This window comes from Macaca nemestrina, chromosome 11 (genome assembly GCF_043159975.1).
Source record: "Macaca nemestrina isolate mMacNem1 chromosome 11, mMacNem.hap1, whole genome shotgun sequence".
NCBI lineage: Eukaryota > Metazoa > Chordata > Mammalia > Primates > Cercopithecidae > Macaca > Macaca nemestrina.
The window spans coordinates 21,055,362-21,081,311 of record NC_092135.1 but is presented as its reverse complement, the minus strand read 5'-3'; the positions used below and the strand labels follow the sequence as shown (position 1 = coordinate 21,081,311).

The 25,950-nt window shown below is 44.2% G+C and overlaps 1 pseudogene; it reads left to right on the top strand.

Moving 5' to 3' along the window:
• The first annotated feature begins 3,340 nt into the window (after nucleotides 1-3,340).
• LOC105492567 (glycoprotein endo-alpha-1,2-mannosidase-like protein pseudogene) lies at nucleotides 3,341-4,438 on the top strand (annotated as a pseudogene).
• The last annotated feature ends 21,512 nt before the right edge of the window (nucleotides 4,439-25,950 follow it).

Below are 25,950 nucleotides of genomic sequence, written 5' to 3'. Positions count from 1 at the left end.
TTTCATAGTGTATCTTTATAGTCAGTCCCCATTGCTAGCAACCCAAGGTCTATTTTTGCCTTTTCTAGAATTTTATATAAACAGAACAATACAGTATGCAGTCTTTTGTATTTAACTTCTTTCATTAAGCACAATTTTTTGAGATTCACCCATGTTGTTGCATATATTAATAATGTGTTTCTTTTTATTGAGTAGTATTCTGTAGAACAGATATACTATAATTTGTTTATCCATTCACCAGTTAATGGATATCTAGGTAGCTTCCAGTTTTTAATTTATAATGAATAATGCTGCTGTGAGCAATCATTTGCAAGTCTTTATATAGACATGTTTCTATTTCTTTTGGATAGATACCTAAGCATAAATTTTCTGGATTATATAAGTGTACTGTCTTGGTTTGTACTACTATAACAAAATACCATAGATTGGGTAATTTTAAAAAAACAGAAATTTATTTCTCATAGTTCTGGAGACTGAGAAGTCCAAGATCAGGGTGCCAGCAGTGTCTGGTGAGGGACTCAGTCCCTACTTCGAAGATGGTGCCTGGTTGCTGCATCCTCTGGAAGGAACAAATGCTGTATCCTCACATGGCAGAAGGAACAGAAGGGCAAGAAAAGGTCTAAACTACTCTCCAGCCCTTTGATAAGGTGGATAATCCATTCGTGAGGGCAAAGCCTCATGACTTAATCACTTCGCAAAAGGCCCCACCTCAACACCACCACAATGGGAATTAAGTTTCAACATGAATTTGTTTTTTCTTTCCAACTTTTATTTTTGGTTCAAGGGGTACATATGCCAGTTTTCTACTTGAGTAAATTGCATGTTGAGGGGGTTTTGGAGTAAAGATTATTTCATCACCCAGGTAATAAACATAGGTAGTTTCTGGTTTTGTTTTGTTTTGTTTTTCTCTCTTTTTCTGGAGTAGGTATTTGTAACAAAATGATAGGTAGTTTTCAATCCTCACCCTCCTCCCACCCTTGACCTTCAAGTAGACCCCCGTGTCTATTGCTCCTTCTTATGTTCACGTGTACTAAATGTTTAGCACCCACTTGTAAGTAAGAACATACAATATTTGGTTTTCTGTTCCTGCATTAATTTGCTTAGGATAATGGCCTCCAGCTCCATCAGTTTGCTGCAAAGGACATTATCTCATTCTTTTCTATGGTTACGTAGTATTCCGTGCTACACGTGTACCACATTTTCTTTATCCAGTCCACTGCTGATGGCTGTTTAGGTTGATTCCATGTCTTTACTATTGTGCATATAGTGCTGTGATGAACATACATGCATATGTCTTTCGGGTAGAACGATTATATTCCTTGGGTATATACCCAGTAATGGGATTGTTAGGTTGAATGGGTAGTTTTATGTTTTTTGAGAAATCTCCAAATTGCTTTCCATAGTAGCTGAACCAATTTACATTCCCACCAGTAGTGTATAAACACTTCCTTTCTTCACAACCTCACCAGTATCTGTTATTTTCTGGCTTCTTAATAATAGCCATCCTCACTGGTGTGAAATGGTACCTCATTGTGGTTTTCATTTGCATTTCTCTAATGATTGGTGATATTGAGCATTTCTTCATATGCTTGTTGGCTGTGTGTCTTCTTTTGAGAAGCGTCTGTTCATGTCCTTTGCCTGTTTTTGTTTTTGGTTTTTTGTATTTTTAGTATAGATGAGGTTTCACCATGTTGGCCAGGCTGGTCTCAAACTTCTGACTTCAAGTGATCTGCCTCCCAAAGTGCTGGGATTACAGGCGTGAGCCATCGTGCCTGGCCCTAACTCATATTTTTAAGTGAATGTATATATAATACATTACTATATAGATGGGCTAAATAAGAATATGTTTTTTAACATGTTGTTAACATAACAATTTTTTTTTTCTTTTTTTCTCCACTGTACATGTTAGGATCTGGAAGTATTTAGACCATTAAAATAGCCTGGGTTTCTTTTGTTGTTGTGTTTTGTTTCTGGGCTATGGTTATAGATTCTAAGTGACACGCCTTTGGCAGTATCTAACCATAAAAAAAAAATACAACATTCTCCCAATTTCTGTTTCAGTTCAGTTGGCTGGCACTTGAGGGTTTCTCTAGATTTTGAGTTGTATTTGCTACCTGCTGTGTCAGTTTCTCAAAAGTCAGATAGACTCAGATTAATACAAACATTTTTATTTTTCCACTTTCTGCCAAATGTCAACATCTGTACAAATGATTGGCTAACTCACCAAAGTAGTGCTTTGTTCACCACGTGGTGTTGTAAACCACAAAGTGACTGAGGCAAATCAGCTGATTAGAGGCTTATTTTGCCAAGGTTGAGGACACGCCTGGGAAACAAAACACAAGTTACAGTTGGATCTGTGACCCATGCTTTCTACAGAGAAGGTTTGGGGAACTTCAATATTTAAAGGGGAAAAAGCAAGCAGGAGAGGAAGGGGGAAAAAAAGGAGGGAGGGTAGGCAGTGAGGCAAGCGGATGCATTCTTGTGAGGCTTTGATTAGGGCCCAGTGAATCTGCATTTTACATGTGAAAATAAAGGAGTAGGGGGAAAGTCAATTATGCATTTGTCTCAGCTCAGTAAATCTATATTTTGCATAAGATAAAGTAAGCATGTGAAGTTACAGCCGTCTGGGAACAAAAAAAGGTTTTTTGTGTATGACTCAGTTCCCAAGTTTAACTTTTCCTTTGGCTTAGCTTGTATTCCTTAGATTGTATTTTTCTTTCACAGTGTCTTACATTTCCTCATCAGTACAGCAGAACCCACACCACCAGCCCCTGATGTTCTCTCTGCAGATGGGCTGCATTTGCCATTTCTTCCCCTTGTTCAGCCATAAAACGTTGTCCTTTTATCTCATCAGACCGGACAAAACTTCAACCCTCGTTTCCCCAGGCCTACTTCTCTCTCCCAACACTTACAGAAATGAGTCTTCTGCTCCAAAAGCTGCTCAGGATCTTCCAAATACTCACCTGTCCATTCACTATATTGCAGGTTATTCAACCAATGAAAAACGTGACCATCTTACTATCAAAACCACATGGTTTTGGCGCTGTGGGAGGCGGGCGGGAGCCCAGGCCTGGAGCTGGCACCCTTGGAGCGACGCCCGGAGGGGTCCCCAGGCAGAGCCTGCGTGTCCACTTGGACCTGCACACCTTCTACCATATCATGGTACCACAGGCCTCAATGTGGGGGCCACTACATTCACTGGGACCCCAAGATCTCGGCCAGCTACCCCCACAGCCGCCACAGCCCCCTAGACAACTTGGGCTCCAGCTTCTACATGGAGCTGGGGCCCTATGGCTACTGGGACCCTAGTGTCCTGGTCCCTTCCTGGTATCCACCCGGCATGGCTGATGGTCACAGGGAACCCTCAGATGACCTGGTGCCTGCCATTCTGGACACCACCCATCAGTGCAGATCCAGGTGACCGGATCCACATCCAACCCCACATCCACATCCAACCCCACGAGGCCAGGACGACATCACTGTATGTGACAACATCAAGTATATCATTGACATGGATGACTCCCATGGTGCATTTTATCCCTGGAAGAACAGCGTGGGCAAGAGCACCCCACTCTTTTATATCTATGGCTCATACCTGACATCCCTTGAGGCCTGGACCCACCTCCTGACACCAAACAGGCCCCGCTATGGGGTCTTCATAGCGCTGCTGGTGGAAGAGGGCCACACCCACATGTCCCGGCTGCGGGATTTGACAGCATGTCCACCTATTTTGTCTCCAGCAGTTTCTCCTGAGGCTCCTCCCATCAGAACTGGAAAGCTGTGAAGAACTTTTGTGATGCCAACAACCTCATGTCCATTCCCAGCGTGGGGCCTGGCTGCATTGACAGACACTAGCATCCAGGCCTGGAACGACCACAATACGGAGAACAGGGTCAATGGCAAGGACTATGACAGGGCCCTACAGGTGGCCCCGAGAGGGGTGAGGCCCAAGAGCAGCTCCATCACCTCCTTCAATGAGTGGCCCGAGGGCACCCAGATGGAGAAGGCCGCTCCCAAGAAGACACCCCCGCTTGTATTTGGACTACCCGCCTCTTCAGCACATCTTGTACCTGGAGCTGACCCGCCGCTGGGTGAGCACTTCATCAAAGAGAAGGTGCAGTAGCTCAGGTGAGGGGCCTGTAAACACGGGCGTGAGGTGCCGATGCCCTTGCCTCGCTGGAATGTCACCACGTGGGGCTCGGCTGGGGCTGGAGGCACTCAATCCTTCCCACATTGGCAGCTGAGTGCTTCTGGGTGGGCCCTCAGGCCTGGGCCTGTGTAGCACAGAGCCGGTTCCTCAGGCAAGTGGTGCTGGGGTGCTGTGGGGATGGGAACCACCAAGGCTGACAGGTGACTGGACTTAGCCCAGGGCAGCTCCATGTCCGGGGAACACTTTCATATAACCCCTTCTAGTTTTGAACTCCGCAGCAGGCCAGTGCTGTGTGGTGGCCACCTAGTCCCCGCCCTTGGAAGGGTATCAGGGTCTGGGCTCGCATGCGCCCTGCTCCCTTCTGCCAGCCTGCGTCCTCTCCTCAGTCCTCCTTCCCACATCGTCTGTCTTCTCTAAGCTAGGGAGCCATATTGAGACTTCTAAAAAGGGAACTTCTAGGTTTAAACTCCTCCCAGTAGACTCCTGAACCCAATTATCTGGAAATCATCCTGAGCGCTCTCAGGTTCATTGAACACTTGCTCCTCAAACACGTTCCTATGTGCCAGGTGCCAGGGAAAACTTGACCAAGGAGCGGTTCCTGTCCTGAAACTTACAGGACCCAAGCTTTCCTTATCCAGTGCAGCCTTGTAGCTAGTGCCTGGGCACAGGCGTTTTTCTTTTTGCAGTTTTACCCAGTGTTGGGAGTTCAGTTCTTTTTACTCCAAAAAATACCTCTATGTGGCTGGGCACAGTAGCTCACGCCTGTAATCCCAGCACTTTGCGAGGCTGAGGTGGAAGGATCACAAGGTCAAGAGTTCGAGACCAGCCTGGCCAACAGGCGAAACCCCATCTCTAAAAATTCAAAAATTAGCCGGGCATGGTGGTGGGCGCCTGTAATCCCAGCTACTCAGAAGGCTGAGACAAGAGAATCACTTGAACCTGGGAGGCAGAGGTTGCAGTGAGCCGAGATCCTGCCATCGCACTCCAGCCTGGGCAACAAAAGCAAGATTCCGTCTCAAAAACAAAATGAAACAAAACAAAACAAAAACAAAAAACCCAAAACCTCTGTGCTCCAGAGCCTGCTTTTTCCCAGATGCATATTTAGCTCTAGGGAGAGGAATAGGAGGACACCCCCTCCCTTTAGCTGCCTGAACTGAATGAGGCCCACTCACTAAAGCCATGTCCAGTGCTCCTGTGATTTGTGGTAATTAAATATGAACTGGTATTCTAAAAAAAAAAAAAAAAACATGGTTTCACACCTAATTTTTCTCTAAAATTTCTGTTACTTTGTCTCTTTAACTAGGTTTTATTTTGTTTTGTTTTTTGGGGTTTTTTTTTGAGACAGCATCTCACTCTGTTGCTCAGGCTAGAATGCAGTAGCACCATCTTGGCTTACTGTAGCCTCTGCTTCCTGGGTTCAAGCGATTCTCCCGCCTCAGCCACCTGAGTAGCTGGGATTACAGGTGTGCGCCACCACCCCCAGCTAATTTTTGTATTTTTAGTAAGGCGGGGTTTCACCATGTTGGCCAGGCTGGTCTCGAACTCTGGCCTCAAGTGATCCACCGGCCTTGGCCTTCCAAAGTGCTGGGATGATAGGCGTGAGCCCCCATGACTGTCCTCTTTAACTAGGTTTTAAACAATTTGGTGTAGCAGCGTGGAATCAGAAAACTTCAGGTTCAGATTTTGACCTGACACTAGGTATAGTTCTGAGCACAGAATTCACATCTGTAGAGTGGAGTAAATGATGCTTTCCTTGAAAGAGTATGAGGATTAACTGAGACCCATAAGCAAAGACTCTTCTATAGCTCCTGACATATAAAATATATTCACTAAACAAGTATTGTTAATGCTACGGGTAGGGACCACATTTTAAACTTTTTTTTTTTTTCTTTTTCAGACAGGGTCTCGCTCTGTCACCCAGGCTGGAGGGCAGTGGCAATCATAACTCACTGCAGCTCAACCTCCTGGGCTCAAGTGATCTTCCCACCTCAGCTCCCAAGGATCTAGGACTACAGGCACACACCTAGACAATTTTTTATTTTTTGTAGAGATGGGGTCTCACTATGTTGCCCATGCTGGCCTCAAACTCCTGAGCTCAAACTCCTGAGAGGCTGAGGCAATCTACCTGCCTCAGCCTCTCAAAGTGCTGGAATTACAGGTGTGAGCCACCATGCCCTGACCACATTTTAAACTTTTTGTAGTCCCATATTCATAGCATAATGATGAGTATATGGCATGTGCCTGATATTACTTACAAACTGATGACTTAGTTTTGGGAGTTCGGAGATAAAGCTGGTAATAATAAACCAAAGATAAAATGTATTTATTCTAGAAGTTTTATTTTTACATTCACACCTGACAGTGTATTATGTACCTTTGTGTTTGATAGTGTGTGTGAATATATTTAGTTGAAAGATGAAAATATGACCCATAGGCCTTTCTTTAAAATGAGCTGTCTGCCTAAGGCACTTTGCAAAATCTTACCACTTTTTCTCTACAGTCTTTCTTCAAATCATTATGTATTAGCTTAATTAAAATGAGCTGCCAGACTCATAATTTCTACCCAGAACATTAAACTGGTAGCTGCTACTATTTCTCATGGATAAAGATACCATGTTCCTAGAGCAAGAAAATTCTCTGCTTTCAATGTAAGTAATATTGAAGGAACTTTTTTTTTTTTTTTTTTTTTTTTTGATGTGGAGTCTCTCTCTGTTGCCCAGGCTGGAGTGCAGTGACAGGATCTTGGCTCACTGCAACCTCTGCCTCCCATGTTCAAGCAATTCTCCTGCCTCAGCCTCCCGAGTAGCTGGGATTACAGGTGCCCACTACCACACCCGACTAATTTTTGTATTTTTAATAGAGATAGGGTTTCACCATGTTGGCTAGGCTGGTCTCAAACTCCTGACCTTAAATGATCCACTCACCTCAGCTTCCCAAAATGCTGGGATTACAGGCGTGAGCCACTGCGCCCAGCTAGGAACTCTTTTCAGATACTTTTTTAAAACCTTATTCTTTAAAAATATTCAGCTTCCCTGGTGATCATGAATTGAAACAACAGTGAGGTGAAAAACTGGCAATGAAAATAAAATATACTTATTGTTCACCACAGGGTGGAGAATTGGGAACTTTGAGGTGCTGTTGGTGGAGTATAAACATACATCCTTTCAGGCAGGCAGTTTGGCTGTGTGTATCAAAATGTGAATGTACATATCCTTTAACCCAGTAATGCCTCTCTCTCATAATTTAGCCTTAGCTGGGTGAGGTGGCTGGCACCTGTGATCCCAGCTACTATGGAGGACTGAGGCAAGAGGATCACTTGAGCCCAGGAGTTAAAATTAAAGGCTGCAGTGAGCTGCGAGTGCACCACTGCATTCCAGTCTCAGTGCCTCAGTGACAGAGCGAGACCCCAACTCTTAAAAAAAAAAATAAAAAAAAGAACGTATCCTAAGAATACAGGTGCACAAAATGAGATGCGTTTAAGGATATCTATTGTAGCATTGTTTATACAAGAGAAAGAAATGCAAACAACCTGAATGTCCATTAGTAGAGGATTAAATAATGCTATATCCATATTGTAGAATGTTAATCAGCCATTGAAAAGCACAATACAAGAAGTCCTTACTTTGCACAATTATGTGGGACCCTAAAAATGACCATGCAAAGCAATGTTAATACTCAAAGGGTAAAATATGATTGTCCTATGATCTTTAAAAATTTTTGTCAAATGTTAAAAATTCCCTTACTGTTAGTTATAAGAATATAGAGAAATCAAAGAAATAGTGGCTGGGCACGGTGGCTCACGCCTGTAATCCCAGCACTTTGGGAGGCTGAGGTGGGCAGATCACGAGGTCAGGAGATCAAGACCATCCTGGCTAACACAGTGAAACCATGTCTCTACTAAAAAAAATACTAAAAAATTAGCCAGGCGTGGTGGCGGGCGCCTGTAGTCCCAGCTACTTGGGAGGCTGAGGCAGGAGAATGGCATGAACCTGGGAGGCAGAGCTTGCAGTAAGCCTAGATCGCTCCACTGCGCTACAGCCTAGGTGAGCAACACTCCATCTCAAAAAAAAGAAAAAATAGTGAAACTAATATTTATTTAGTATATTACAATTTAAAACATTAGAAACATTGAAAATTAAAATGGTTTATGCCTTTGTAAAAAAAAAAAATATGAAGAGTAGTTTGAACAATGCTTCACTTCTTCTTGTGGTGTAACTTTCACTATAGGATGACTGTTTTTTTAAGAGACAGGGTCTCCCTATGTTGCTCAGGCTAGTCTTGAACTCCAGAGCTCAACCAATCCTTCTCCCTCGCCTCCCGAACAGCTGCAACTACAGGCGTGCACTGCTGCACCCAGCTTGGGGTGGCCATTTCTTCTATGCTTTGGTAAATTGTCAAACTTCATCCTAAATTCAGATCAGCTTCCAACATTTTATCTGTTGTGCTTTCAAAACCATGAAATATCTTCAAAATATTTGAATGTGAAGTTTTTTTGCTATTGCCACTTCCTCTAGGAAATCTTCATCCTTTCCATCACAACCTCTTTCCTCATTTATGCTATATAACTGGAGTTTCTCAAATGGTGGCAGTGTCAACACTCCCATGGTCAGCTATTTCTTACTGCAATGTCATTTATGTTTGATGCAAATTTCACTTCCGGAGTTAACATGTTTTGTTCCTTTGCTGCACTGTCATCTTTGTTGGCTAATGCCCTCTTTTGAATATCTATTTTTAAAAATATCGGCCAGGTGCGGAGGCTCACGCCTGTAATCCCAGCACTTTGGGAGGCCGAGGCGGGTGGATCAGGAGGTCAGGAGATCTAGACCACGATGAAACCCCATCTCTACTAAAAATACAAAAAATTAGCCGGGCGCAGTGGCAGGCACCTGTAGTCCCAGCTACTCGGGAGGCTGAGGCAGGAGAATGACGTGAACCTGGGAGGTGGAGCTTGCAGTGAGCCGAGACCGCACCACTGCACTCCAGCCTGGGTGACAGAGTGAGAATCCGTCTCAAAAAATAAATAAATAAAGATAAAAATATCACATGGATTCATCGGTGGGAGACATGGAGGCAACACAACTACACACTTTGCCGTCTGTGCATGAACTGAATAACATGTATAGTGACTGATCACCAATAGATTTTGAAAGAAATGACATAACTGATCACTTATTACGACACACATCTGTTATTTATGGAGTAATTTCTGACCTGAAGAGGTGACAGTGAAGTGTATTTTATGCAATTACTCACAATTAATATACCATGATAACTGAAATTTGAACCACGTTGGGGGACTGATGTAATTTAACTTAAAAGTGGTAACTGAAAATAATGTATATCAGAACCACCCAAAGCAAGGACTACCTATATGTGTGTTCATTGTCATTGAAAGCTCTTCCTGTGAGCTAGACATTCTCTGTTTGCCCTTCCCTTGTCCACTTACTGCCCTTTTCCACTCTGCTTTGTGTCCTGGGAGGCCAACCTCTATGGACTGCATCAACCAAGGACCTTCCCCAATGGGTTTGGTCATTGGAAAACAACAGCAGATCAAATGGAGGGAGAAGAAAAAGGTCAGGATATTTATTTTCTTTCTTTGCTGGACCGCATTCTAGCCATAGCTACTTTCCTCTCCTGAAGGTCACAGCCTCCTCTCTACAAGTACAGCTGCTTCTTAGACCCCATTAGCTGCTCCCTCTCTGCTTCTTCAGACCTAAAGGTGGTGGTAGCTTCCTGTGGTTGCTGGCTCTAGGGTACTTCACTAATCCTCTCTGATTTCCTTTAAAGCTTCCCAAATCTTTATGACTTCTTTACATAACTCTTCAAGCATATTTTGTTTGAGTGTGCCATATGTTTCTGACCAGGACTCTGACCTAGATAACATATCGTACTGCTCAGGGAAATTTATATTTACATATCCAAATAGTGTATGCATTCGGAGGTCTGAAAGGATATAAGCAGTAACATTTTTAACCAATTTCCTTTTTCCCATCTGTTTGTAAAAGTAAGTAGATTGTATATATTGATGGATTATTTGGGCTTCAAAATAGTTATTCATTTTTCTAATTTAGTCAAATCTATTACAGAAATTTCCAAATTAACTATTCTACCTTTTGTTTTGTTTTGTTTTTTTGTTTTTTTGAGATGGAGTTTCACTCTTCTTGCCCAGGCTGGAATGTAATGGTGCAATCTCGGCTCACTGCAACCTCCACCTCCCGGGTTCAAGTGATTCTCCTACCTCAGCCTCCCAAGTAGTTGGGATTACAGGCATGCCACCATGCCCGGCTAATTTTGTATTTTTAGTAGAAACATAGTTTCTCCATGTTGGTCAGGCTCGTCTTGAACTCCCAACCTCAGGTGATCTGCCCACCTCAGCCTCCAGTCAACTATTCTACTTTTTAACATATTCGGTCAGATATATCTTTGAATGAGTGTTCTTATAAATCTGTTCTAACAAAGAAGAGCAGATCATGCAGCAATTCCTATTTAAAAATTGCTAGCCAGGCGTGGTGGCTCACGCCTATAATCCTAACACTTTGAGAGGCCGAAGTGGGAGGATTGCTTGAGGTCAGGAGCTCAAGACTAACCTGGGCAACATAGCAAGACCCTCTATCTACCAAAAATAAAAAAAAATTAGCTGGGCATGGTGGCATGTGCCTGTAGTCCCAGCTACTCAGGAGACTGAGGCAGGAGGATTGCTTGATCCCAGGAGTTCAAGGCAGCAGTAAGCTGACTCCAGCTGGGGCAACAGAGCAAGACCTTGTCTCTTAAAAAAAGAAAAAGAAAAAGAAATTGCTGATCAGAGACAAGTTTCTGAAATTAAATAAGATTAGCTCTAGTCTTCTTTCTTAGAGCAACTCAGAACCTGCTTTCTTTCGTAACAGACTCCCACATCTGGACTGTCGCTGGGTCCAATTTGGGAGAGCTAACATTTCCACTTTGCAAGAAAACAGCTGACATCCACACTCAGCTTTAGTGCTGCTGACTGGCTATCGGCCACAGCCTCCACATAGCAAACTTAACATTCCCTTCAGAATGAGCCTCAATTGACTTTTTTACTTATGAGAAGCATTAAAATGCTAATTCTGAAATTCCTTTGTGTTCTTAGCATTGTCACCAGAATATTCAATGAGGCGAGCAAACATGGTGGGGCTAACCACATATACAAAATGGCTTTTGAAAATGCCTATGTAGATTTATCATTTGAGATGCTAAATTTCTGGGGTGTTTTTTTGTTTTTATTTTTATTTTAAGGTGATAGGAAAGTAAAACATTTCTTGGATGTTTTTGAAGAAACCTATCATAAAAGAGCATCCTAAAGGAAGATTTGTTTACTGGAATTCCTTGCCTTTGCCTTTAAAAGTCTACAGTTTCTACAGTGATAGCTGTAGAATGCACTCCACTGGTTTGATTTTTGTGAATTGTATCAGGTCATTTTTCTGTTACTATAAAGGAATACCCGAGACTGGGTGATTTATAAAGAAAAGAGAACTAATTGGTTCATGGTTCTAATGCATGCTGTAAGGAAATATGGTGCCAGCATCTGCTTCTGGTGAGGGCCTCAGGAAACTGACAATCACGGTGGAAGGCAAAGGGGAAGCAGGCACGTCACATGGGAGGAAGAGAGAGGGCAGAGATGCCACACACTTAACCAGATCTTACATGAACTCAGGGCGAGAACTCACTCATCACCAAGGCGATGGTGCTAAGCCATTCATGAGGGATCTGCCTCCATGAGTCAAACACCTTCCACGAGGCCCCACCTCCCACGCTAGGAATTACGTCTCAACATGAGATTTGGAGGGGACAAATACCCAAGCCATATCATGACTGAAGAGAGATTTGTTCAATAAATAACAATTTTACAGTGTCTCACTTTTGGTAAGACATTCAAAAAGTGTTATAATAATAATAACTTCTTGGTTTCTTTGCACTTCCCAAGTCCAGAATACATGGAACTAATAACTAAATAACTATTGAACAGAACCTTCAAACAACACTGCTCTGACCCATCTACACGGAATGCTGTCAGTTTTCCGTGAGCTGTGCCTAGCACAGGAGAGGGCTCTAAAGCAGTTCCAGGCTATGGTTCAAGCAGCAGATCCTATGCTACTAAAGGTATCTGTAGTAGGAAATGATGCCATGTGGAGTTTATAGGAAGCCCCAGTAAGAGAATCACAACATAGACTCCTAGGTTCTGGAGTAAGACTATGCCATCTGCAGCAGAGAACTGTACACCATTCAGAAAAGAGACCCCTGTCTGGCTACAGGGACCTGGTGGAGATAGAGCACCTAATTATAGGACATCAAGTGACTGTGCAGCCAGATCTTCCCATTGTGCGCTGGATTCTTTTAGAGTCACCAAGTTACAAGGGCTAAAAGCATCATAAGATAGTAGTTGCCAGCCGGGCACAGTAGCTCACGCCTGTAATCCCAGCAATTTGGGAGGCCAAGGTGGATGGATCACTTAAAGCCAGGAGTTCAAGACCAGCCGGGCCAACATGGCGAAACCCCATTTCTACTAAAAATACAAAAAAATTGGCTGGGCGTGGTGGCACACGCCTGCAGTCCCAGCTACTCCGGAAGCTGAGGCATGAGAATCACTTGAACCTGGGAAGCGGATGTTACAGTGAGCAGAGATCTCACCACCATACTCCAGCCTGGGTGACAGAGCAAGACTCACACACACACACACACACACACACACACACACACATATATATATCAGATATATATGTATATGTGTGTGTGTGTGTGTATAGTAGTTGGACACTTGGGATTGGGCACAAGTAGAAGGACCCAAGTAAGCTGGGTAATAATCAGGACTTCCCGAGTTTCATGTCACCACCACTTTGGGTCTGTTCTCTTCCTCAGCTCAAACTTATGGTCATGTTTGGAGTTGGAGGAAGAGGGGACAAAGGAATCTCCCTTGAGACCAGCTGGCAGAGGATGGAAAGGGCAATGTTTGTTTCATGGTTGGGCTGACTTGGTAAGAGGCTGCTACTATTATACTACAACCACTTAAGGGTGGCCTTGAAAGATTTAAAATCTTTCCAGTGGGCGGTGCCTCTGGTTATGTATTTTGTATGGAAAGGGAAGTGGCCCAAGGTAAGAAGAACACACATACGTTTGTGGACATTAGTGAATGGCTAGGCTGATTAGTCAGGGACCTGGAAAGAGAAAGATTGGAAGTTAGGGGAAAGGAGGCTTGCCCAAAAATCACATGGGTGGAACTACAGAAGCAGAAACAAAATGTAAAGATCTTAGTATTATGTGTTAACACTCACCAGAGAGTATCCACCATGGAATTCTGGTGGACAGAATGACTTGACCATTCGACGTCAACCTGCTTCTGTCATCAGTCATTGCAAATCAAGTACAACAGTCTCATGAAAGTAGGCAGGTGGCAGGGACGGAGGCTATGGGCCCAATGGGAGTTCCCACTCACTGAGATTGATCTAGTTTCTTTTACTGCCAAATATCCTATTGTGTCTGGAATTTATTCCTTCTGGTGGGTTCTTGGTCTCGCTGACTTCAAGAATGAAACCGTGGACCTTTATGGTGAGTGTTACAGCTCTTAAAGGTGAGGCGGACCCAAAGAGTGAGGAGCAGGAAGATTATTGTGAAGAGAGAAAGAACAAAGCTTCCACAACATGGAAGGGGATCTGAGCGAGTTGCTGCTGGTTCCCGCCGCCAGTTTTATTCCTTTATTTAGCCCTGCCCACGTCCTGCTGATTGGTCCACTTTACAGAGCACTGATTGGTCCATTTTACAGAGTGCTGATTGGTCCATTTTACAGAGTGCTGATTGGTGCATTTACAATCCTTTAACTAGACACAGAGTGCTGATTGGTGCGTTTTTACAGAGTGCTGATTGGTGTGTTTACAATCCTTTAGCTAGACACAGAGCACTGATTGGTGTGTTTACAATCCTCTAGCTAGACAGAAAAGTTCTCCAAGTCCCCACTTGACCCAGGAAGTCCAGCTGGCTTCACCTCTCATTATCTGACAGCAACAGAACTCAATGTCAAGCCCTCAGTGTGGCACCATCCCTGGAGGAAACCAACCTCTCACTTCTTAGCAAATTGATAACATTGGACCCTTCCAACCTCTAGCAGCAATTTACCTTTACTGGACTCAGCACATGTTCTAGGTATGTGTTAGGAGAAAAGCCGAGTGTTGGGAGAGAAACTGAGGCAGGGCTTGGAACATGACTGGAGTCCAGGGTCTAAAACCCCTCCTGGCCTCCGGAATGTGTCTAGATTTGCTGGCTCCTTGCTTCTAGCACTCCCATTATCTCAAGTAGCCATATGTTGCAAAGAAAATGCTAAACTGTCACAGCTGTAGCTCATTCACTTGATACACCGCTTCCTTTTAACACCCACATCCTCACCACCTATTTCTTTGTTTGATCACCAATAAATACAGCATGGGCTCCCAGAGCCTGGGGCCTTCACAGCTTCCATACTAGCGTTGGCCCCCTGGTCCCACTTTCTCTATTAACTTGTCTCTTCTCATTCCTGTGACTCCGCCAGACTTTGTAGCCCCCACGGCCTGGTGTTGGATCTGATCAACCCAACTGCATGGGTTTTCATTTTCTGCCTTTGAGGTCTCATCTAGTAGCAGTGTCCTGGTGTTTACAAAGTTTGATGCACCAATGTGGAATCCCCCACAGCTCAGACTCAGAGTCCCACCTTACAGCAAAGCAATAGGCACAATACCATGGGATCTACGGGTTGAGGAGTCTGGCCCTTGGTTAAACACCTATCTGTGATTTTTCAGGCCTGACCATAAACAATTACAAAGACTACCTGGCAGGCCTCACAGGGAAAGCTTCCCTCTCCACGCCATTCATGGTGCATAGCCAGTGCATCCTGGTTTCTAAAGGAAGTTGCAGTCAAGGACTCAGGCTCCCCTGGCCAGCCATTCTCTTCATGCATTCATATTCCTAGCCTGGTGCCTTTGTCTCTGGGTCACCATCTGAGACCTTGGGCAGAGCTCCTCCTTGACCTCCTCTGCTGAGGTCTCCTTATAGGGGGAGGAGGAAGAACCTTGAAGACACTTTTTCCCCAATCTGACTAAGCACCCAGGGCTTTTCTACCCCAAACCCTCTCCACTTCAGGGTCCATAAAACTGCTGGAGCATTTTGCCCAAGAGACTGCCATGTCTGTGCTGATCCCCCGAGCCTCACCCACTGCATCGTTTCATAAGGGAAATGAAGCAGGAGTCGGCGCTTTCTCCAGCTTTAAACTCACTTTTACCATCGCAATGAGTGATTAAAGGCTTTGCTCTTTCATTTTTGGCCTATTGCTTTAATCAGCTACTCTGACAGCTCACTCTCCCAGCTCCAGTGAGTTCCTGACACTGATCCTATTACTCACTGAACTGCCCAGAAGCTTCATGACTTATAGGGTGATAGAAGGGCCTTTTGGAAGCTCAACCAAGGCGCCGGCTTGGAGATGTTATTGTACAAGGCACGGGCACCACCTCCAAATATGGTCTATGCCTTAACTCAGCAACTGTTAAAATGCATAGTCCAGCCAGGCACAGTGGCTGACGCCTGTAATCCCAGCACTTTGGGAGGCCGAGGCGGGCAGATCACCTGAGGTCAGGAGTTTGAGACCAGCCTGGCCAACATGGTGAAACCCCGTCTCTACTAAAATACAAAAAATAAAAATAAAAAATAAGCCAGGTGGTGGGTGTGGAGGTCAAGGCAGGGGAATCACTTGATTCCCAAAGCCAAAGAGTCATAATATTAGCGGGTTTAACTGACCTGAGCAGCAAGAAGAGGTCAGGTGTCTGTTATACAGTGGGAGCAGGGTAAAGGTTTGACACCCAGATAATCCAGCACTTCTCATACAACCACTAACCAGTTTTGACAGTAAACGGACAAGTATACCAGCCATGGCCTGAAAAAGTATGGTGACCAAAGGCAGGTCCCTCAGGAATGAAGGTCTGTGTCACTCCACCAGGTAAGCCACCTAGACTAGAAAAGGTGCTAGCTAAGAGGGGAATCTGGGAATGGGTGGTAGAGGAGGGAATCATGATCAGTATCAGTTGTAGGCTCAAGTTCAACTCCAGCGCATCAGCTGTAGTTCATCCTATTAGCCTGCCTCTTATAAGTTTCCTTAGGAAAAGAGGCCAGCCAGGATCCTGTAAGTGCTGTTCTGAAATGCAGTCGTGTTACTATACAGAGCAGTTACAAGGGTGGGCTCTAGTGGATGCCATGATGTGCAGCCCAGATACCAACTTTAGGACCTCATTGGCTATTGACAGTTCATACCTCTCTCCCTAGGAATTGCCCTTGACTGAAATAAGCTGGTTCACCCACATTTACACTACTTCCCCAATGGCAGCCTGCATCCCATGACTGGTTGATGCTGGATAAAAGGCCCAGCCCCCTTGCCTGATTTGGAGCCACTCTGAAGGATCATCTGAGCTGCGGAGCTCCCTGTGGGATCCACCAAGGTCTTTGTTGCAACCGCACAGCAGTTCAACTTCTCCCTCTGCCCATTCATGCTCTCCCTGTCCCCACTAGCTATTGATCCCCAGAGCACTCCCCAGTAAACCTCCTGCACACCGATCTCCATTTCGGAGGACTAAGACAATGAGGAAGATGTACTCTCAGAGTGAGGGCCCTTTGTGTGAAATGCAAGAGGAGAGAACACCGTTGTACAAGACACAACGGAACAATCCAAGAAATCCTGGTTGAGTGCAATCCACTGAACTGAACTGATTGAAAGCTGGTGAGGTGCCCTGGGAAATTATTAAAATATATGTAAGAAGTAAACACGGTCTCATTTTTTCCCCTTTTAAATTGACAAGGAGAGTAATAATTGTAACAGCACTATCATATGCTGGTGAGCATGTGCAAGTTTTCTGGAGGATGCTTTGGCAGATATATTAAGAGTATTAAAATGTGATTCCCTTTTGACTCATTAATTTCTCATCAAAATTATCTAAAGATTTAAATTTTTTAAAATATACTACATGGATGGTCTTTATAGTAATAGATATAGCCATTAAAATAATACAGAAATATATTTGTCAACTGAAGAGATGTTCATGATATACTGTTGACTTTCTTTTATTGATTATTTATTTATTTATTTTTATTTTAATTTTTTTTTTTTTTTTTTGAGACAGAGTCTCACTCTGTCACCTGGGCTGGAGTGCAGTGGTGCAATCTTGGCTCACTGCAAGATACACCTCCCGGGTTCACGCCATTCTCCTGCCTCAGACTCCCGAGAAGCTGGGATTACAGGTGCCTGCTACCACGTCTGGCTAATTTTTTGTATTTTTAGTAGAGACGCGATTTCACAGTGTTAGCCAGGATGGTCTCGATCTCCTGACCTCGTGATCCACCCGCCTCGGCCTCCCAAAGTGCTGGGATTACAGGCGTGAGCCATGACGCCCGGCCTTTTGTATTTATTTATATTTATTTATTTATTTATTTATTTGAGACGAGGTCTCACTCTGTCGCCCAGGCTGGAGTGCAGTGGCGCCATCTCAGCTCACTCACCTCCACCTCTCAGTTTCAAGGGATTCTCCTGCCTCAGTCTCCCAAGTAGCTGAGATTACAGGCATGCACCACCACACCCAGCTAATTTTTGTATTTTTAGTAGAGACAGGGTTTCACCACGTTGGCCATGCTAGTCTCGAACTCCTGACCTCAAGTGATCTGCCTGCCTTGGCCTCCCAAAGTGCTGAAACTACAGGCATAAGCCACTGAGCCTAGCCTGAATTTCTTTTAAAAGGAGCATTATAGCTACTCGGGAGGCTGAGGCAGGAGAATGGCATAAACCTGGGAGACAGAGCTTGCAGTGAGCTGAGATCCGGCCACTGTACTCCAGCCTGGGTGACAGAGCGAGACTCCGTCTCAAAAAAAAAAATAAAATAAATAAAAAAATAAAAATAAAAAAACAAAAAAAAATAATGCATTTCATATAGAAGGATGAAACTCATCAAAATGGTAAATAATATTTCTGTGTGGTACAATTTGGGGTGGTTTTTATTCCTTTTGTTTTTCTGTATTTCTGCTTTCCTTCAATGAATGTATATTATTTGCAATTTTAAAAATTATAATTTGCTATAAAATAAGAAATCAGTGATTTTTTTTGGCCTCCCAATAGATTCTCTTTTTACAGTAAATATCCTAATTAGAGGCCAGGCGCGGTGGCTCAAGCCTGTAATCCCAGCACTTTGGGAGGCCGAGACGGGTGGATCGCGAGGTCAGGAGATTGAGACCATCCTGGCTAACACGGTGAAACCCCGTCTCTACTAAAAAATACAAAAACTAGCCGGGCGAGGTGGCGGGCGCCTGTAGTCCCAGCTACTCGGGAGGCTGAGGCAGGAGAATGGCCTAAACCCGGGAGGCGGAGCTTGCAGTGAGCTGAGATCCGGCCACTGCACTCCAGCCTGGGCGACAGAGCGAGACTCCGTCTCAAAAACAAACAAACAAACAAACAAAAACCTAATTAGAATCCTTTATTTCTGCTGTAACCTTGCATTTTGATGTCACTTTATACTTTATATATTTTGGTACAGTTGCATATCACTCTGCAAATTATAGTTGTGTTCATATCCTGCCTCCACCATTAGATTGTAAGTTTCCGGAAGCCCTATCCACAAACACGGATGCCCACTGCAGGATACCCCAACAGAAGGATGGACTGCAGGACAGCAGAAGACTGAAGCACAGAATGCACACACTGAGACGTATCATATCACAGAACACGTCAGCCCTTCATTGTTGTTAATTAGGAACATAACAACAAAACCCCCACACGCTGTGCCCTTGGACATTTTAGTTGAAGTCACACTAGGAGTCAAACTAGCCATCCTTGATGCCTGCCACATAATGTGCAACTAAATGCTTCCCACAAAGCTGCCACCATTCATACAATCCTCTCTGCAATTGCTGAGAGCACCATGGGCTCTTTTTGGGTTTTTTGTTTGTTTGTTTGTTTCATGTTTTGTTTGAATTACTTCAGCATAACTTGCACTCAGATCAGAAAAAATGTTTCATTTGCTTCCACCTGAATTGTTTGTAAGTGCATCTTTTTCTGAGCTCCCTGTCAACCCAATGGTCTGCCATTTCTTTTTTTTTTTTTTTTTTTTTTTTTTTTCATGGACTATACATGAGACTTAATGATCTGCTATTTCTAGGATATCTCCCGGGACTAATGAAAGTGACGGTCAACCCATGCTGCCTGTGCAGCCTGCTACAGCTGCACATGAGGAGTACAGATCTCTTTTATGTCTAGAAGAGTGGGATGTACAATTTTCTTTTTCGGTCTCAAGCCATGGAGATGGGTTTTATATCTCTGTGAAATACTGGGTGATTCTTGGGCTCTATATTATAATAACAGAAGCGATTTTCTTGTTGAGGCTCAAAATCAAGAAGGAATGAATTGTATCAAACTCTGCAGTGTGCTCCACTGCACCTCGCCACCTAGAATGTAAGCTTCATGAGAACCAGGGACTTGTGTCTGTTTTGTTCACTACAGTATCACTAGTACCTATCACAGTACCTGATGCAGAATGATCGAATACATGAATGAATGGAACAGTGTGGGGATGGGTGAGATTTTAGAGACAGCAGGAAGATTCTAATCCCCAAATAATCCTTTCCCACTGACAGACTGAAGCCTGTAATTCTAAGATCAGAACTTAATCCATTTGCCTTAAGGTTCTTATTTTACTTAAAATGAAAATGCCATGTGCATTGATAAGAGGATAAATTGATACGACCTTATTGAAAAGCAATTAGACAGTTTATGAAAACATAAAATGTTCATACCCTTTCACCCAGGACTAGCTCTTCCAGAAATGTAACCTCCAGAAATACACGCATGCAAAGATGCTAATTGTACTGTTATTTCTAATGGAGGAGCAGAGAGCAAATAACCTAACCTAACCTAAATATCCATCCGCAGAGGATCGGTTAAAGAGAAGAAATTTAATCACTGACTCTTGTCTTTGACCAATGTCAAAGATTCTCCAGGGCCGTAACTCCCTCTTTCCTTTAAGGTGCTTCTGAGAGGCATGAGCCAGTTCCTCAGTGGGGACGACAGAGAAGCCTGAGAGCCACAGAGGGCGAGAGTCCTCACCGAGCGACTCAGAGCCCATGTGGAGCTGGACTGAGACAAGTGAACCTGAGAGGATCTTAAGGGGGACAGAAAAGCATTTTATAGTAGCTATAAAACAATAGTAAATTTGTATATGCAGCTTCATATTTCTTAATTTATAATATAATGTAAGATATATTTAAAATGATAGGTTATTATGAATTGAGTATATGAAAGTTAAAAGTGAGTGTATTAGCCAGGTTATCCAGAGCGCAGAACTAATAGGAGACACAGAGAGAGAGAGAGAGAGAGAGAGAGAGAGATTTATTATGAGGAATTGGCTCACGCAATTACGGAGATTGGGAAATCCTATGAGCTGGCATCTGCAAGCTGGAAATCCAGGAAAGCTGGTGGGTGGTTCAGTCCCAATCTGAAGGGCTGAAAACCAGGGGAGCCAATGGTGTAAATCTCATCTGAAGGTAGAAGATGAGACGAGATGTCCCAGTTCAGGCAGTAAGGCAGGGAAAAGAGGGCAAACTCCTCCTTCCTCTGTCTTTTGTTCTATTCAGGCCCTCAACCAACTGGATGGTTCCCACCCACACTGGGCAGGCCAATCTATTACACAGAATCTGTCTATTCAAATGCTAATCTCCTCCAGAAACCCCTCAAAGACACAAGCAGAAATAATATTTAATCTGGGCAGCCCACGACCCACTCAAGTTGGCACATAAAATTAACTCTCACGCTGTGTGTGTGTGTGTGAGTGTGTGTGTGTGTCTGTGTGTGTATGGAATTCCGGTGTTCAGCTTTTGGAAAAAACTAAGAATTACATAAAAATAACTAAAAATTGCCACTTTTGCACTTATTTTGTTAGACATCATAGTCAAACTTATTTTGTTAGAAATCAAGATCAAACTTTGCCTATTTAAGTAATTAGGAAGAAAGTCATACTGCTAAACACTGGTTAGCAGCTAGCATGTATTTGCTGTTGTTGTTGTTGTTGTTAATAAGAAGTAGAACAGGCTGGGCACAATGGCTCATGCCTATAATCCCAGCACTTTCGGAGGCAAGAGTATTGCTTGAGCCCAGGAGTTCGAGACCAGTCTGGGCAACATGGTGAAACCCCATCTCTACAAAAAATACAAAAATGAGCTGAGTATGGTGGTGCGCACCTGTAGTCCCAGCTACTTGTGAGGCTGAGGTAGGAGGATCACCTGAGCCCAGGAGGTCAAGGCTGCAGCGAGCTGTGATTTGCCTCTGCACTACAGCCTGCGTGACAGACTGAGATGCTGTCTCATAAATAAGTAAATAAATAAATATAAAAAAGAAGTAACATATACCAAATATTTTATAAGATGAGGGTTGACTGCATTGAAAGAAAAGATTCATAATATGAGAAATATCTTATTGAATATTGCACACCACCCACGATATCATGTAACTTTTTAATCTGCTGGTTTTATTTAGTGTAAGTTGAAGTGTCAATGATTCCGGAAAATATTACAGTTATATTTAAAATAATGAGCATCACTAACCTGCACTGCTACAGCTGTTTGAAGGATGTTTCCTTCCCAGCTAAAAACATGTCTCAGGAAAAAGAACCCTTATGTTTTAGAAAATCATTCTGAAATATCTACAAATGAAATGATACAATGTCTGGGATTTGCTTCAAAATCATAAAGTAATGGTAAGAAGTGTACTTTACCTCTGCAATCGTCCTTCCCAAACCCATAATCACTGTCTAATCGTGAGAAAAACATTAGACAAATCCCAATTGAGAGACATTGGCATTAAAACTATGGAAAGTCTGAGACACTATTACAAACCAGAAGAGTCTAAGGAGACATGACCACTAAGTGTAATGTGGCATCAGGATGAGATCTGGGAAGAGAAAAAGAACATTAGGGGAAAACTGGTGAAATCTGAATAAAGTGTGCAATATTAGTTAATACTAACATACCAAAGTTGGTTCCTGAGTTGTAATAAATGTATTATAAGAGTGTAAGATATTAAACAGTAAGGGAAAATAGGCAAAGTGTATTTGAAAATTCTATACTAGCTTTTGCAACTTTTGGTAAATCTAAAGCTATTCTAAACTAATTTTTTAGAAAGAATCATGGATGGCCGGGCACGGTGGCTCACACCTGTAATCCCAGTACTTTGGGAGGATTGCCCGAACCCAGGGGTTCAAGACTGACCTGGGTGACATGATGAAATCTTGTCTCTACAAAAAATATAAAAATTAGCCAGGCATGGGAGTGCACATCGTGGGAGGCTGAGGTGGGAGGATCACCTGAGCCCAGGAGGTCATGGCTGCAGTGAGCCATGATTGTGTCACTGCACTCTGGCCTGGGTGACACAGCAAGACCCTGTCTCAAAAAAAAAAAAAAAAAGAAAAGAAAAGAAAATCATGGAGGCCCCGGTGTGGCGCCTCACACCTGTGATCCCAGCACTTTGGGAGGCCAAGGCAAGAGGATCGCTTGAGCCCAGGAGTTCGAGGCCAGCCTGGACAACACGGCAAAACCCCATCTCTGCAAAAAATAGAAAAATTAGCCAGGCGTGGTGGCATGCACCTGTAGTCCCAGCTACTCGGAAGGCTGAGGCGAGAGGATCACTTGATCCCAGGAAGTCGAGGTTGCAATGAGCCGTGATTGTGTCACTGCACTCCCACCTGGGTGACACAGCAAGACCTTGTCTTAAAAAAAAAAAAAATTTAGTCTCCCAGGTATTTAGTATCAATCACATTGTACAGTTTAGATACAATGAGCCATCCTTATCAAGGGACAGTGTTATATCGGTGTAGAGAATTATTTACCAGTCAAGTTCCCAATGCCAGCCAAAGGCCAATCTTGTGAACAGGCCTTTCTAAGGATAGCAGTCAGGCCTGGGCACCAGCACACACACAACATACAGCTTTCTGGGGTGTGACAGAGATATTTCATAACTCACACCCTCCTCCTGTTGTGGAAGGTATCCCCACAAACCTCACTTACAGACCTCATCTACTATTCTGGTTTAGAGATACACGTCTGAAGGAGGAAGGGAACACCTGTGAGATATGGAGAGCTGAGAAGAGAAAGCCTTGAGTTTCTCCATGAGCATAGCTGAAAATCAGCCCAGAGCTCTGCACTGTCATTTTTCTTTTTTTCCTTCTGTACATGGGACTTTAGTTCTGAGAAATCTATCCTGAGGATCAAAGAGGAAGAGAAGAGAGAAGAAGAAAAATGAGAAAGAAAAGAGTGAGGCCTTTTGAGAGGATGGAGCAGAATCGGGTTAGCTCAAGTGCACTAGGGTTGTGAATATCCAGGAAGCACTGTTGAGTTCAAGGTTCCTAAAATATGCGCAAGTGGTGATGTCCAGTAGGCAGGCAGACTCTGGAGTTTGTAAAGGGCTGTAGGACACAGGGCCTCAAGTGTTCATTTTCTTTTCTTTTCTTTTTTGAGACGGAGTCTCGCTCTGTCACCAAGGTTGGAGTGCAGTGGCACGATCTCGGCTCACTGCAACCTCTACTTCCTGGGTTCAAGTAGTTCTCTGCCTCAGCCTCCCGAGTAGCTGGGACTACAGGCGCCCCCCGCCACGGCCGGCTAATTTCTGTATTTGTAGTAGAGATGGGGTTTCACCATATTGGCCAGGCTGGTCTGGAACTCCCGACCTCAAGAGATCCACCCACCTTGGCCTCCCAAAGTGCTGGGATTACAGGCATGAGCCACCATGCTCATTTTCTTTTTTTTGAGACGGAGTCTCGTTCTGTCGCCCAGGCTGGAGTGCAGTGGCGCGATCTCGGCTCACGGCAAGTTCCGCCTCCCGGGTTCACGCCATTCTCCTGCCTCAGCCTCCTGAGTAGCTGGGACTACAGGCGCCCGCCACCGCGTCCGGCTAATTTTTTTTGTATTTTTAGTAGAGACGGGGTTTCACCGTGTTAGCCAGGATAGTCTCGATCTCCTGACCTCATGATCCGCCCACCTTGGCCTCTCAAAGTGCTGGGATTACAGAAGTGAGCCACCGCGCCCAGCTGAGTGTTCGTTTTCAAATGAGGTAATACATACGATTACAGATACACTGCAACACACCAGCGTTGAGCATTTTTGTTAAACTTGTAAATATCTTGTGAATAGTGTATTTGTACGTATGTTAAAATAATTACTTGAGTTTCTGTCCACTCTGTTTGGCATTTTTAAATCTTTTCAGGCCGGGCGCGGTGGCTCATGCCTGTAATCCTAGCACTTTGGGAGGCCGAGGTGGGCGAATTACCTGAGCTCAGGAGTTTGAGACCAGCCTGGGCAACATGGTGAAATCCCATCTCTACTAAAATACAAAAACAAAAACAAAAAAAATTAGCCGGGCGTGGCGGTGTGCGCCTGTAGTCCCAGCTACTCAGGAGGCTGAGGCAGGAGAATTGCTTGAACCCGGGAGGCAGAGGTTGCAGTGATCCGAGATGTGCCACTGCACTCCCGCTTAATGACAGAGAGAGACTCCGTCCGTCTCCAAAAAAAAAAAAAGAAAAGAAAAGAAAAAAAAGAAAAGAAAAGAAAAAAAAAAAGAAAAAGAAACATTTTTTCAATAAGTTGGTGGCAGGAAATCCCAGCTACTCAGGAGGCGAATGCAGGCCGATTGCTGAGACCAGGTGTTCAAGGTCAGCCTGCACAACATAGCAAGACCTCGTTTCAAAAAAAGAAAAGGAAGAAAAAATATTTTTAATATGCAAGAAGCCTCGAAAAATGGAAGTGGTCCCCGTTTCTCTTAATGTCTTGGAGGCCAAAAAAAGTACTGGTTGGTGAAATACACATATAGATATCATCAGTACCCAGACGTTAATTAACGCCAAGGGAGTGTAAAGGGTCGCCCAAGGAGCGACTTTATGGGAAATGAAAGCTCTGGAACCAGAACATTTAAAAGACTCACTGAAGAAGAGGCGCCTACAAAGGATGCTAACCAGGAATGGCCAAAGAGACGGCGGAAAAACCAAGCGAAACGGTCAGGGAAAGATGGGAGAAAGAACATAAGGAGAACTCAAGCCAATAGTGCATTTTAAGAAGGGTATTAAGGCCGGGCTCTGTGGCTCACGGCCGTAATCCCAGCGCTTTGGGAGGTCGAGGCAGGCGGATCACCTGGGGTCAGGAGTTCAAGAGCAGCTGGTCAACATGGCGAACACCCTGTCTCTACAAAAACACAAAAATTAGCTGGGCACGGTAGCGGGCGCCTGTAATCCCAGCTATTCGGGAGGCCGAGGCAGGAGAATCCCTTGAACCAGGGCGGGGGAGGTTTCAGTGACCAGAGATCGCGCCACTGCTCTCGAACCTGAGCCACTGGGTGAGACTTCATCGGAAAAAAAAGAAAAAAAAAAAAAAAGATTAACCATAGTGTCATATATTTCTTTCTCTTTTTCTTTTTTTCTTTTTTTTGAGACGGAGTCACACTCTGTTGCCCAGGCTGGAGTGCAATGGCACGATCTCGGCTCACTGCAACCTCCTCCTCCCGGGTTCAAGCGATTCTCCTGAGTCGGCCACCTGAGTAGCTGGGATTACAGGCGTGCACCACCACGCCCGGCTACTTTTTGTATTTTCAGGAGAGACGGGGTTTCTCCAAGTTGGCCAGGCTGGTCTCGAACTGCTGACCTCAGGTGATCCACCCGCCTCGGCCTCCCAAAGTGCTGGGATTACAGGCGTGAGCCACCGCACCCGGCCACTGTCAAATATTTCGCTGATTTTCCTCGGTCAGCACCACCACAATA